The sequence below is a fragment of the Gymnoscopelus braueri genome, assembly GCF_963280865.1.
Source record: "Gymnoscopelus braueri genome assembly, chromosome: 13".
In the NCBI taxonomy this organism is placed as follows: domain Eukaryota; kingdom Metazoa; phylum Chordata; class Actinopteri; order Myctophiformes; family Myctophidae; genus Gymnoscopelus; species Gymnoscopelus braueri.
The window spans coordinates 48,369,997-48,381,631 of NC_137615.1; the positions used below are offsets into that span (position 1 = coordinate 48,369,997).

General features: G+C 42.8%; 1 pseudogene across 1 annotated transcript in view; it reads right to left on the reverse strand.

Moving 5' to 3' along the window:
- The window catches only part of LOC308098643 (RNA binding protein fox-1 homolog 3-like), a 184,674-nt pseudogene extending 183,116 nt beyond the window's left edge, over positions 1 to 1,558 (reverse strand). Inside the window, exon 1 of the transcript in view lies at positions 1,489 to 1,558. The product of the transcript in view is annotated as an RNA binding protein fox-1 homolog 3-like (transcript). The remainder of the gene's footprint in view (positions 1 to 1,488) is intronic.
- Between the last annotated feature and the right edge of the window lie 10,077 nt (positions 1,559 to 11,635).

Consider the following 11,635-nt stretch of genomic DNA (forward strand, 5'->3'; position numbering starts at 1 on the left):
CACTTTTCTTTGGCTCCTAAAAAATAACAAATATACAAGTTCATAGTTCACGGCTATTTTGGGGGAAAATCGTGAAAATATGTGCACATCTTTGAATAATATACAATATACAAAATATCTTTAGGTGGGGGGGGGGGGGTCCGCTGACAAATACATATAATTTTAGGTGGTCGAGAACCACTGATATTATAGCAACATTTCTTTTTTTAAACTGTTAGGATTTAGAAGACATTGTAGAATCCCCAGAAGCAAAGATTTGAACATGTATTTAATAGATTTTTCTCTAAAATAGCAGATCTACAAGCTCGTAGCGCGGCACTCGGTGCCGCATTACGAGCTTGTAGATCTGCTATTTTTGAATAGCCAAAGAAACCTATAATGACACAGATGCTTTCCCGGACTGAATGGGTTAAAGCCAAAGCAAAGCGGGCAGCCACAGCGACCGGGATCCCAGATTTATGTGGCTTGGTAGCCTAATGCACACAACACACACAGACACACAGACACACAGACACACAGACACACACACACACACACACACACACACACACAACACCGCCTTACGCCGCAATCCGCCCTATGTGGACTACCATTTATATGCGACCCTGACAATGCGTTGGTACTTTTTTTTTGCACCTTTTAACGTCTAATCTCATGTACAATGCGTTGATGGCCCTTTGCACCATTCGTTGTTGTAGTCCCTCAAGTTGGAAAATATCAAATACTCCGTAAAGGGCAATTCCGCTATGTTTTCCCATAAATGGGATCCATTTATAATTTACTTCAACTCACTACAAACTCTGCCCCTGACTGAGTCCCCCCCCCACCCTACCTACCTCCCCCTCCCCTTGTCCCTCCCCTCTTTCTCTCTCATTTTTCTCATTGTTCTTCTTTTCCCCCTTTCTCCTTAACTTTCTTTTAATCTCGTCACTGAATTTAACGTAGTTCTGTCAACAGTGCACACACTCCCCAGTAATTTGTATTTCTATTTTTACTACTACACTTCAAGTCTGTGAGTACCTGTATGATTATACATATATATTTATTTATTTTTGTTTTATATAAAGAGACGATGCCGGGTAAAAAAAAGAAAAGAAAGAGGGATATAAATATAACTGTACGTGCATATATTATGCACCTGTCTCTGAACCCTAAACTGAATTCCCTAATAAATATATATTGGGAAGAAGAAGAAAAATTAGCCGATCGACAAACTCAAAACGGGTCGCACATTTGCAATGCGCACGTTTTCCCAGAATATGGATGTTGAGGTTGAAGTGGTTGATGTCTAATAATCTCATACCTGCTACTATGTTGACCTACAAATGTCTAACCTCATGCAGACACCGTACCTGCTGGTTTATGCTACCGTATGTGATAAACTCCTCACAAAAAGTTTGGAAACTTAACTTCGGTCGATCATTTCTGCCTGTAAAAGGACCTGTAACAGAGTATTTGTATAATGTGGTGTTGCTATATTTTTTTTACCACCACCACCACCACCAGTTAGCTGTCTCTTGTTGACATCAGTTTGGGCTTGAGCTCTTCTCTCCGGCATCGATTGAGACACAACATGATCTTTTTTATTGAAGAGCCTGGTCAGACCTATAAAACAGCATTTCATTTGAGTTATGGATTTGTTTCAATGTTCCATAAAACAAAAAGAAAACATTTTACTTGGACTCACTGTAATTATGGTACTGTGGGCCTTTCATTGTCACACTGGATAACAAACAATTTCATTCCAATACAGCAGCAGGTGGAAGAAGTACTTGTTTTACGAAAGTAAAAGTAGCAATACCACAATGTAGAAATACTCTGTTACAAGTCAAAGTCCTGCATACAACATTTGACAGTCAAACTACAAAAGTATGAATGTGGGTATGAAACAGAGGTGAAAAGTCGCTAACTAAGTATGTAGGGCTACTCAAGTACTGTAAAACACATTCCCTGCATTTTTTTAAATGTTTTAACAATTTTTTAAGTAGTCTCAAAATATTATCCGTGATCACCGTCCTCACGGTGATCCCCTCATTACACACACAGGGGTCTCGTAGAATTGTGGGGGAGAAAAAATCAAACGCGGTAATCCGTTCCATAATTGCAGCCAGTTGAAAATAGCATGTTTCACCAAAAAATACATGGTAAAAAATACACAGGAGCCGAGATACAGGATTTTTAAGTAATAAGTTAACCAGGGAGTGAATGGAGCAGTAAATCTTTGGATAGCGATATCTCTGGTTCTGTGTGGAAAATAAAAAAATATATACATATTAACAGGTGTATTTTAAAAGACGGATATGTCCATTTTTGGCAGGCAATGGGTTGTACTGTACTTTTACTTTGCTGGAGTATTTCCAATGTTCAGTACTTTAACTTCTACTCCGCTACATCTCAGAGGCAAAGGACTTTTTACTCCACTACAATCATTTGAAAACTTTAGTTACTAGTTACCTTGTAGATTTTAGATTATTGTTGCAAAAAATACAGTAACCACTTTAGCCGTACACTTCAGCTATTTGAACATTTCAGATCTATAAGCTCACAACACGTCGCCATGTGACACGTTGTGAGCTTGCAGATCTGCTATTTGTAATACATGTTGAAGACTTGACATGGGGCAGTTCTGCATAATGAATACTTTTACTTTTGAGTTAAATGTTATGCCAATACTTTTGCACTTTTACCCATGCCAATTTTGAATTCCGAACTTTTACTTTTACTTGAGTATTTTTGACATTGTGGTATTGACATGTTTAAAACAATGTGAGTACTTTTTCCATCACTGGTATGAAATATGAACCATTCCAGTAAATATTGAAGTGTGATGTGTTTCTGCTTTGAGTCCATTGATTCTTGAATGTAGATGAACTGTGTGTGAAATCGTACTTGATCCTGTTGGGCTTTTGTAGATACTTGTGCTTCTGTATACGGCATATGTTATAGATTGTCTTGCAGACCTTCTGTGTCTTCTACAGACCTTCTCAAAAAGAAAAACATATATAATGCAAGATTAAGTGTCTGAAAGCCCCGCTAGCTAAATGTTAAATTATTATTAGTGACTGCATGGATTGGAAAGGGGAGGGGGGGAGGGTTGCTGAAGGTTTAACACGTACTTTCAACAACAGCATAAGCCTTACGTGAAATAAAATGAAGCCCAGTTACGCTACAATGTGCTATTTGGCCTAAGGGTGGCTAGAGGAAAGCATCAGCTCTTCTTCTTGGGGTCCACAGGTAACATAGAAACCAGTGGTGGAAAAAGTACTCACATATTTTTCTTAAGTAAAAGTATCAATACTGCTATGTAGAGTAAGGCACGGTGGCGCAGTCGGTAGCGCTGTCGCCTTACAGCTAGAAGGTCCTGGGTTCGATTCCCGCCGGGGGACGCTGTGGGCGCTGGGGGCGTGTCTTCTCCTCCGCGTCATCAGCGCCCATACCCTAGGTGGGGTTGGCAAAAGGGCCTACTCTGTGTGGAGTTTGCATGTTCTCCCCGTGTCTCCTAGGGTAGTTAATACCCTCACAAAAACATGTAGTAATCCTGGTCGCTATACCGCCTCCCCCATGACAGCCGGGGCGCCTGATGGAGGGGAAGGGAACTGGTTGGAATAACGTGTTCCTTCCACGCGCTACGTCCAATCAGGGAAACTCCCTCCTGTCAGGTGACAAGAAGGTCAGTTGGCTCTCATGCCTGAAGGAAGCATGAGCTCGGCCCTGGCCTCCCTACTGTGGGGGACTGGTGTAGTGCTGGTGTAGGGCGGGTGTAGCGCCCAGGATCACTTAGGAAATTGGCACCGGGTGAAAAAAATGGGTTACAAAAATCGCGGGATAAAAATTTAAGAAAAAAAATAAAATAAAATACTGCTATGTAGAAGTACTTTGTTACAAGTAAAAGTCTGGAATTCAAAATTTGCTTGAGTAAAAGTATAAAAAGTATTGGTATCAAAATGTACTTAAAGTACCAAAAGTAAAAGTACTAAAATGTCACACGTGTGAGCTTGTACGTGTCGCGATGCGACGCGTTGTGAGCTTGTAGATCGGCTATTTTTAAATAGCCTATGTATACAATAGGGTTACAGTGGTTAATGTATGTTTTATAATGTAATGTAATTTATATCGGCAAAGTAACTAGTAACTAAAGTTTTCAAATAATTGTAGTGGAGCAAAAGTACGACATTTGCTTCTGAGATGTAGTGGAGTATAGAAGTAGAGTATAGAAGTAAAAGTACTGCAAATTGGAAATACTCCATTAAAGTAAAAATACCTCAAAATTGTACTTGCGTACAGTACTTGAGTAAATGTACTTAGTTACTTTACACCACTGATAAAAAACATTGAACTAGACAAATACAAAATGTTGACATAAAAAATTGACAACGTCAATATGCTTTCCTTCAGAAAATATGTTCCCTTTCCGTGATCATACACTACTGATCCCCCGGTTCCCCGGAATAACCTTGTTACCAAACAAGTGCTAAAATAACTGGCCCTGTGACATTTACAAGATGATAGATGTTCAAGGTAAAGTAGTCTAGCAAGGCCCACTGAATGTTTTAATATTGTTTAGCAAAGGCATTTTAATGCTCTCCGAACCAAAGCAAGCATAAAAAAAAAAGTGCATCTAAAAAAAAAAGAGGAAAACATATGCCCTGCCACGTTTAGCCCATTGATTACAACTCATGGATACTTGACGTTACTACCCACCACTTTCCAAAGCATCTGGCGTAGTTTGTTTACTTTTCGAGGCCACTGGATTATCGCTACGGTATGAAAATGTACTTGCAGAGATGTGAAACTTGCTGGAGGTACAGGAGGTATATAGTCCAACACACCGACTTTCATTGGGTGTTTTTTCTTCATTTTCTTTTGTCAAAGAGACGTTATTATTGCATTTGCATTGATTTGAAAAGCCTACAGGCCCTGGAGAAACCATTGATTTAGGAATTAAATTCCAGCTTAGCTGACGCTGATTCAATTATCCAGGTAAGTTCTGTAACTTTTTTAATGACTGTGGATGAAATTTCAATGTGACCACTTTAACCCTATGTACTTGTACTGCTGTTGACCCGGGTCCCCCTGGGGTCTGTATTTGGTCCGCCCCCCCCCGCCCCTCACCTCAACACCAAATCCCTTCAGCCAGCGAAAATATCAGACTGATTTTCACTAAATGTTCACCCATTTTTGCCAAATGTTCGCCTATGACATGACCCAGACTAGGGATGCTATAGGTTCCATATGATTAATGACTTGAAAATACATAAAGCTGTAAATGAAAAAAAAAAAAAACATTTATGTACGAAACATGGCCGTGAATAGAAAGCAAAATGTATTAACGGCAGTTCAGTCCATTCCCAAGTCTAAAGTCTGGATTTTTGACATGGAGAACATTGAGTCTGGGGGTTTGAATCCACTGCGGTGCATCTGGCTTTGTTGAGCGTCTATACGAACACAATAAGCTCTATGCACAGCAGGTGTTATCAATGATACTAATGAAGTAGTATAAACAATCTATAAAGAGTACTTCTTCCACCTGCTGCTGTATTGGAATGAAATAGTTGTTATCCAGTGTGACAATGAAAGGCCTACCATAATTACAGTAAGTCGAAGTAAAATGTTTTGTTAGTCGGGGAGTATAGGACGAAGGCTCTGCATCCTCCCGGTCGGGGCACCTCACTGGCAGGTGAGCCGGTACGATACGACAGCGGTGACAGCACACAGAGATGTGTGCGCCGGGAGGAATCAATTGGCGTAACAACTATACATTGGTAAGACAAAAGGGGTAAAGCACACACACACACACACACACACACACAAAAAAACAAAACAAAACAAAAAAAGGCTTGATTTATGATGTGAAGGGTGAACGTTGGCGGAAGTGCCGGCGGGCATGCATCTCGCACGGCAGTAGGTACAGCGCCAGATGGTGCTGAGCTGGAGTGAACGCTGTCAACGACTGTCAGTTCTCGCCTGTCAGAACTCAACGCACAGGCTTCTCTTGAGGCCAAGGGGAAAACACAGCGTATAGTTATATATATAAATATATATTATACTCCACATTGTGGTTCTTCGTGTCCATCACGCCTGTCAGGGAACCCGGATCACTTACCTATACACTGATTCTGCTGATGATCTGAATGGCAGCACACTAACTGCTATTCCGACACGCGTTAAGACAGAGATGCCGTACGGCTTTTCTTCTGCCTGTCCTGTCCTTTCGTTCTTTCTTTTTTTTAAACAGAGTATAACCCCCACGCAACCTCGCCCGACCACACATCAGGATCTTATGGATGGATGCACTCTGATACTCAAACTGTGTGAGAAAGAGAGAGAGAGCGAGAGCGAGAGCGAGAGCGAGAGAGAGAGAGAGAGGGAGTGTGTGTGTGTGTGTGTGTGTGTGTGTGTGTGTGTGTGTGTGTGTGTGTGTGTGTGTGTGTGTGTGTGTGTGTGTGTGTGTGTGTGTGTGTCTGTGTCTGTGTCTGTGTGTGTGTGTGTGTGTGTGTGTGTGTGTGTGTGTGTGTGTGTGTGTGTAGGCCACTACATTATGAGGGTCAAACGTCCCCACAACGGTATAGTAGAATTTGAAAATAGTCCTCTCCCCTCACGGGGGAAAAACATTTGGAGAATTAGGCTTACAATTGGGAAAAGATTCAGGTTGGGGTTAGGATTAGACATTTAGAGGTCAGGTTTAAGGGTTAGGATTAGACGTTTAGGGGTTAGCATTAGACATTTAGAGGTCAGGTTTAAGGGTTAGGATTAGGCATTTAGAGGTCAGGTTTAACACTCGCATGACTGAGGTTTCATACTCCTCCACCAAGCCTGAAAAAAGATCATTTTGATCCCCAAATCAGGCTATCCTATTGGCCACTGTCTCCCTCTGTTCGCCAGACTAGTTCACACTTTCTCCCCCAAACAGTGGGGGGTTCCATTGTCTTCTAAAAAGCTGAGAGTTGAAACTGGGTTGCCAAATTTTGAGAGAGAAATAAGCAGGCAGGTCTATGAAAGTGTAGGCAGTAGGCTAGTGTGTATTTCTATCTGTCTCCTATATGTCATCATGATTTGTGATTTGTGTATGTGGGGATCTCATTTTTACTTCCATGCAGTGTTGATTTCGTTAACGAAAACGAAACGAAATATGTTCGTCAACGCAAATTTTTCAAAGGACGAAGACGAGACCACCACCCATGAATAAACAATAACTGGGACTAAATCATTATGCAATTTCGTTGACTAATAAAGACGAGACGAAAATGTAGTTCACTAAATAAAGACTGGACTAAACTCTATGGTCATTTAAGTTCACGAACAAAGACGAGACGAAATATTATATCATATATTTATTATATGATTTTGTCACTCCCTGTCTCCTTTGATAAGCAGCGCAGGGCATGCTGTTCCTCACTCACACACACACCCCCTTTTAAAGTTGCAGCCGCGCACGCACACACACACACACACAGAGTCACACCGTCAAATGAATGGCAGGAGGATTCAGATTTCAGAGCGAAACTTTACAAAATAAAACGGTAAAATGCTATGCACGGGGCTCGGGAGAAAGAGAAGAGGTGATATGGACACATTTTCGCTACATCGATGTGGAGAACCAAACACAATGCTTGATTTTATCCGAAGGCAAGCAATGTGGGAAAAACACAACAAGCGTTCACCACAAAGAGATCGAGTTATAAGTTAACAAAAGGTTTGCACTTTCTCCATTTACACCCCATACATCTACACAAACGTTCAGATTTCAAATATAAAGTGCTTACCTCATGGCCAGGGATGTTACAATTCTATTCGGGTAACCCATAAGTACCCATATTTTCCGTATTGTCCAATAAAAAACATTTTAATCCGATCGGTGGCCATTTTCTCCGTATTTTCTCCATGCTTTCAACTACGTGACCCTATCGGTTGGGAGGTGTAATTGCACTCTGATACACTATAACTCTATGAGAAAATGACCGCCAATCGGATTAAAATGCTTTTCATTGAACAATACAGAAGTTACGGGTACTTATACCCACCCGAAGTAAATTGTAACATCCGTGGCCACGGAATAAAAACTTTATATTTGAAATCCGAACGTTCATGTAGATGTACGGGCTGTAAATCGAGAAAGTGCAAAAAACAGGTTGAAGTTTCGTCATGACTGTCATAATATGACCGTCATGTGATGCTGCTTTACATTTAGTAGCAGCAAGCGAACTATAGTAACTTGTAAACAACCCAGTGACAAACCTATATTATTATTATTCATAATAATAATATTCACATTATTGTCTGAGCGTAAAGCTCTCATTCTATCAGCTGTCCACGTCGCTGACAAACGCGTCTCCTCTCCTCCCTCAGTGCAAGTGAACACAATGCTATGTTCCACAAATGTGCTCAATCCTGCGCAAAATATCTGATCTTCAAGCATAAAACAGTTGCTGCGTGACAAGCTGTATGCTTGTAGATCCTATCTTTTTCCACCGCTTTGCAGTGAAAGGGAAAGTGGAAAATGGGTCGCCAAATTTTGCGAGAGAAATAAGTCAGGTCTATGAAAATGTTACTGCATGCGTCGTTGTGCCCTGAGAAAACAGTTGAATGAATGGGGTAATAGCCGAGGCTAATTTGCAACACCAGTCCCTGGTTAGACCTTTCTATATAAATATATACCTAATAAAAATGCATGAAGCTCTAATCTAAAAGTATGAAAAGATATTTATATCTGCAAAGTAACTAGTAACTAAAGTTTTCAAATAATTGTAGTGAAGTAAAAGTACAAGATTTGCCTCTGAGCTGTAGTGGAGTAGAAAAGTATTACCATTATAATGTAATTATATATATAATTATAATATTAATAATAATAGTAGAAAGACGCGAAAAACAAGCCCAAAGTCGCTTATAATAAGCAGACATGGCAACATGGACTCGCTGCTGCGTAGGGAGTCTGCTCGTCTACGGGCCGCTCTGCGGGGGGTCTAGAGGTGTCAACTGATCTTGCCTGGGGGAGAGAGGGGGAGAGCGGTCAATTTAGCCGAAATATAACGGTTGGGATGGTATATATGGTATATATTTCATATTTATAATACGTTTCAGAAGAAAAAAAAAACGGAGATGATTTGAAACAAATGTTTAGGAAAAGTCATGAAAGGGGAACTTTCTCAGAGCTTCATGAGAGAAGATAATCCACTTTAAATTCTCAAAATCGGTCATATTGATAGCTTAGTCATGCAAGTGTTAAGGGTTGGGATTAGACATTTAGAGGTCAGGTTTAAGGGTTAGGATTAGATATTTAGAGGTCAGGTTTAAGGGTTAGGATTAGACATTTAGAGGCCAGGTTTAGGGGTTAGGATTAGACATTTAGAGATCAGGTTTAGGGGTTAGGATTAGACATTTAGAGATCAGGTTTAGGGGTTAGGATTAGACATTTAGAGATCAGGTTTAGGGGTTAGGATTAGATATTTAGAGGCCAGGTTTAGGGGTTAGGGGTTGGAGTTATGCCTGATGTATACCTAGTTGTACACCGGTCATGCGGCAAACATAGCGGGTGTACAAGCTCTTGTGAGCTTGTACAGCTTGCAGTATGTGTGTGTGCGCGTGTGTGCGTGTGCGTGCGTGCGTGCGTGTGTGTGTGTGTGTGTGTGTGTGTGTGTGTTTGTGTGTGTGTTTGTGTGCGCGCGTGCGTGCGTGTGAATATATGCATGTCTGTCTATGTGTGTGTTTCAGAGAAAGAGAGAGGCATAAAGCTGTAAGGTGTGTACAGTAAATGGGACCCCCCTGTCAGCTATGGACCCACATATACATGTATTGTTGCTGTCGAGTGGTAAATCTTCTTATGTCCAAAACCGTTCCTTTTTTATTATAATTTTACAAATATTTATAAATAGCTAAAATAGCAATGCGACGTGTTGTGAGTTTTCAGATCTGCTATTTTCATTACTTGTATGCAACACACATGTATGATTACGTAGCCTAATAGGGTGTCAATTTACAGTAAAAAAAACAAAAACATTAAAAAAGTTGATGCGATATCAGCAATGATATCAGATGGACATTGATTGTCAAACTGAAACAAAGAAGAAAAAAGAAGATCAGTGGCGGCGAGTGAGAGGCAGGCTGGAAAAAACCTCCGGCCCCCATGTCCACTCTCCGGAGAGAGAGAGAGAGAGACAGCGAGCGAGCCAATGTAAAAAAGGCAGATGGGCAGACAAGCATAGAGTAAATCACCGACCGCGCGGAGCATAGGAAGGAAGCTGCTCAATGCCGGCGCGCTATGGAGAATGGCAGGGCTGAGGGAGCTGAGGGGGGAGTTAGCCGCAGTGTGCTCCGGCTAGCCATTATCAATGCTGACAGGCAGACAACTCGTTTATGGGGGGAGAGGAAGGAGGAGGAAAAAAAAGCATCAAGGAAAAAGCTCTTGCTACTCGTCTATCCCCAATTGAATTACCACCCGCCCCGTGATCCGGAGAGGAGGGGGAGGGGGAGTGTGTGTGTGTGTGTGTGTGTGTGGAGGGGGGGATAATATTCCTTGACGAGAAGGGCCCGCTCCGAATTCGCACGGCAAATGTGTATATCCACGCGGTGCGCCGCAGCGCTCGCCCGCACCCCCCGCCCACACCCCCCACCCGCCCTGGGTCTCGTATCCCCTCCACAACTTCTCCCCATCTATTTTTATTTGTCGTCGTCCCCTCCCACCCCCACCCCCACCCCCCGCGCACTTCTTCTAGTTAGAGAGCATAGTGCCGCAGCCCCCCGCAAAATGGAGAGGAGAGTATAGGCTTGGGGTTGGGGGGTGTGTGCTGGGGGGGGCGTGCTAGGTGGAGGGAAGGGATGAGGGGTGTGAGAGCACAACGGAGGCACTGCTGTGAGGGGGGGTTGGGGGGGGGGGGGTAGCGGGGCGGAGATCGCGTGACCCCGCGCCGACGTTGCTGGAATACCAATGTCGCAAAAGCAGAAGGAAAAGAGAGAGGGAGAGAGAGAAAAAAAGAAACTTCCTGGGTGAAAAGATGCGAAGGAAAGGAACAAAGTGCATAGGGGAGTGTGATGGGGGAAAAAAACATACGCAAGCACACTCTACAGGCGCACGTAGGCTATACACACACACACACACACATGCACATGCACACGCACATGCACACGCACCCACACACGCACACACATACACATACACACACTCTGTCTCTCTCTCACACACACACACACACAGAGACACTCTCGCTCTCTCGCACACACGAGTGCTCCCCAAAAAACACACAGGCAAAGCTCACGCAGCGAAAGCACAGCGGAAGCCCGGCGGGGAAGTTGTCCACCAAATGAGTCCCTCTGGGCGCCCTTCAAGATGACAGGAATTTGGATGAGGAGAGTCTGGTCCGGTTCCATCCAGTTTAGCCAAACACAACTCTCTATAATCGTCTCTCTCAAAGCGTCTCTCGCGCCCCCTCAGCCAATAACCACAAACTCGGTTGACGCGAGGAGGCAAACAAAACACCACTCTCGCTGCAGTCCTCCTCACCTAATTTATGTTCGTTCGTATAGGCCGGCATTGTGCGGCCGAAAGGTAGCCGGTCTACCAAGCTCACAGCGTGTCGCAAACGTGGCGCGTTGTGAGCTTGGTAGGCCATTGGCTACCTCTCACGCGCGATGCCGGCCTACA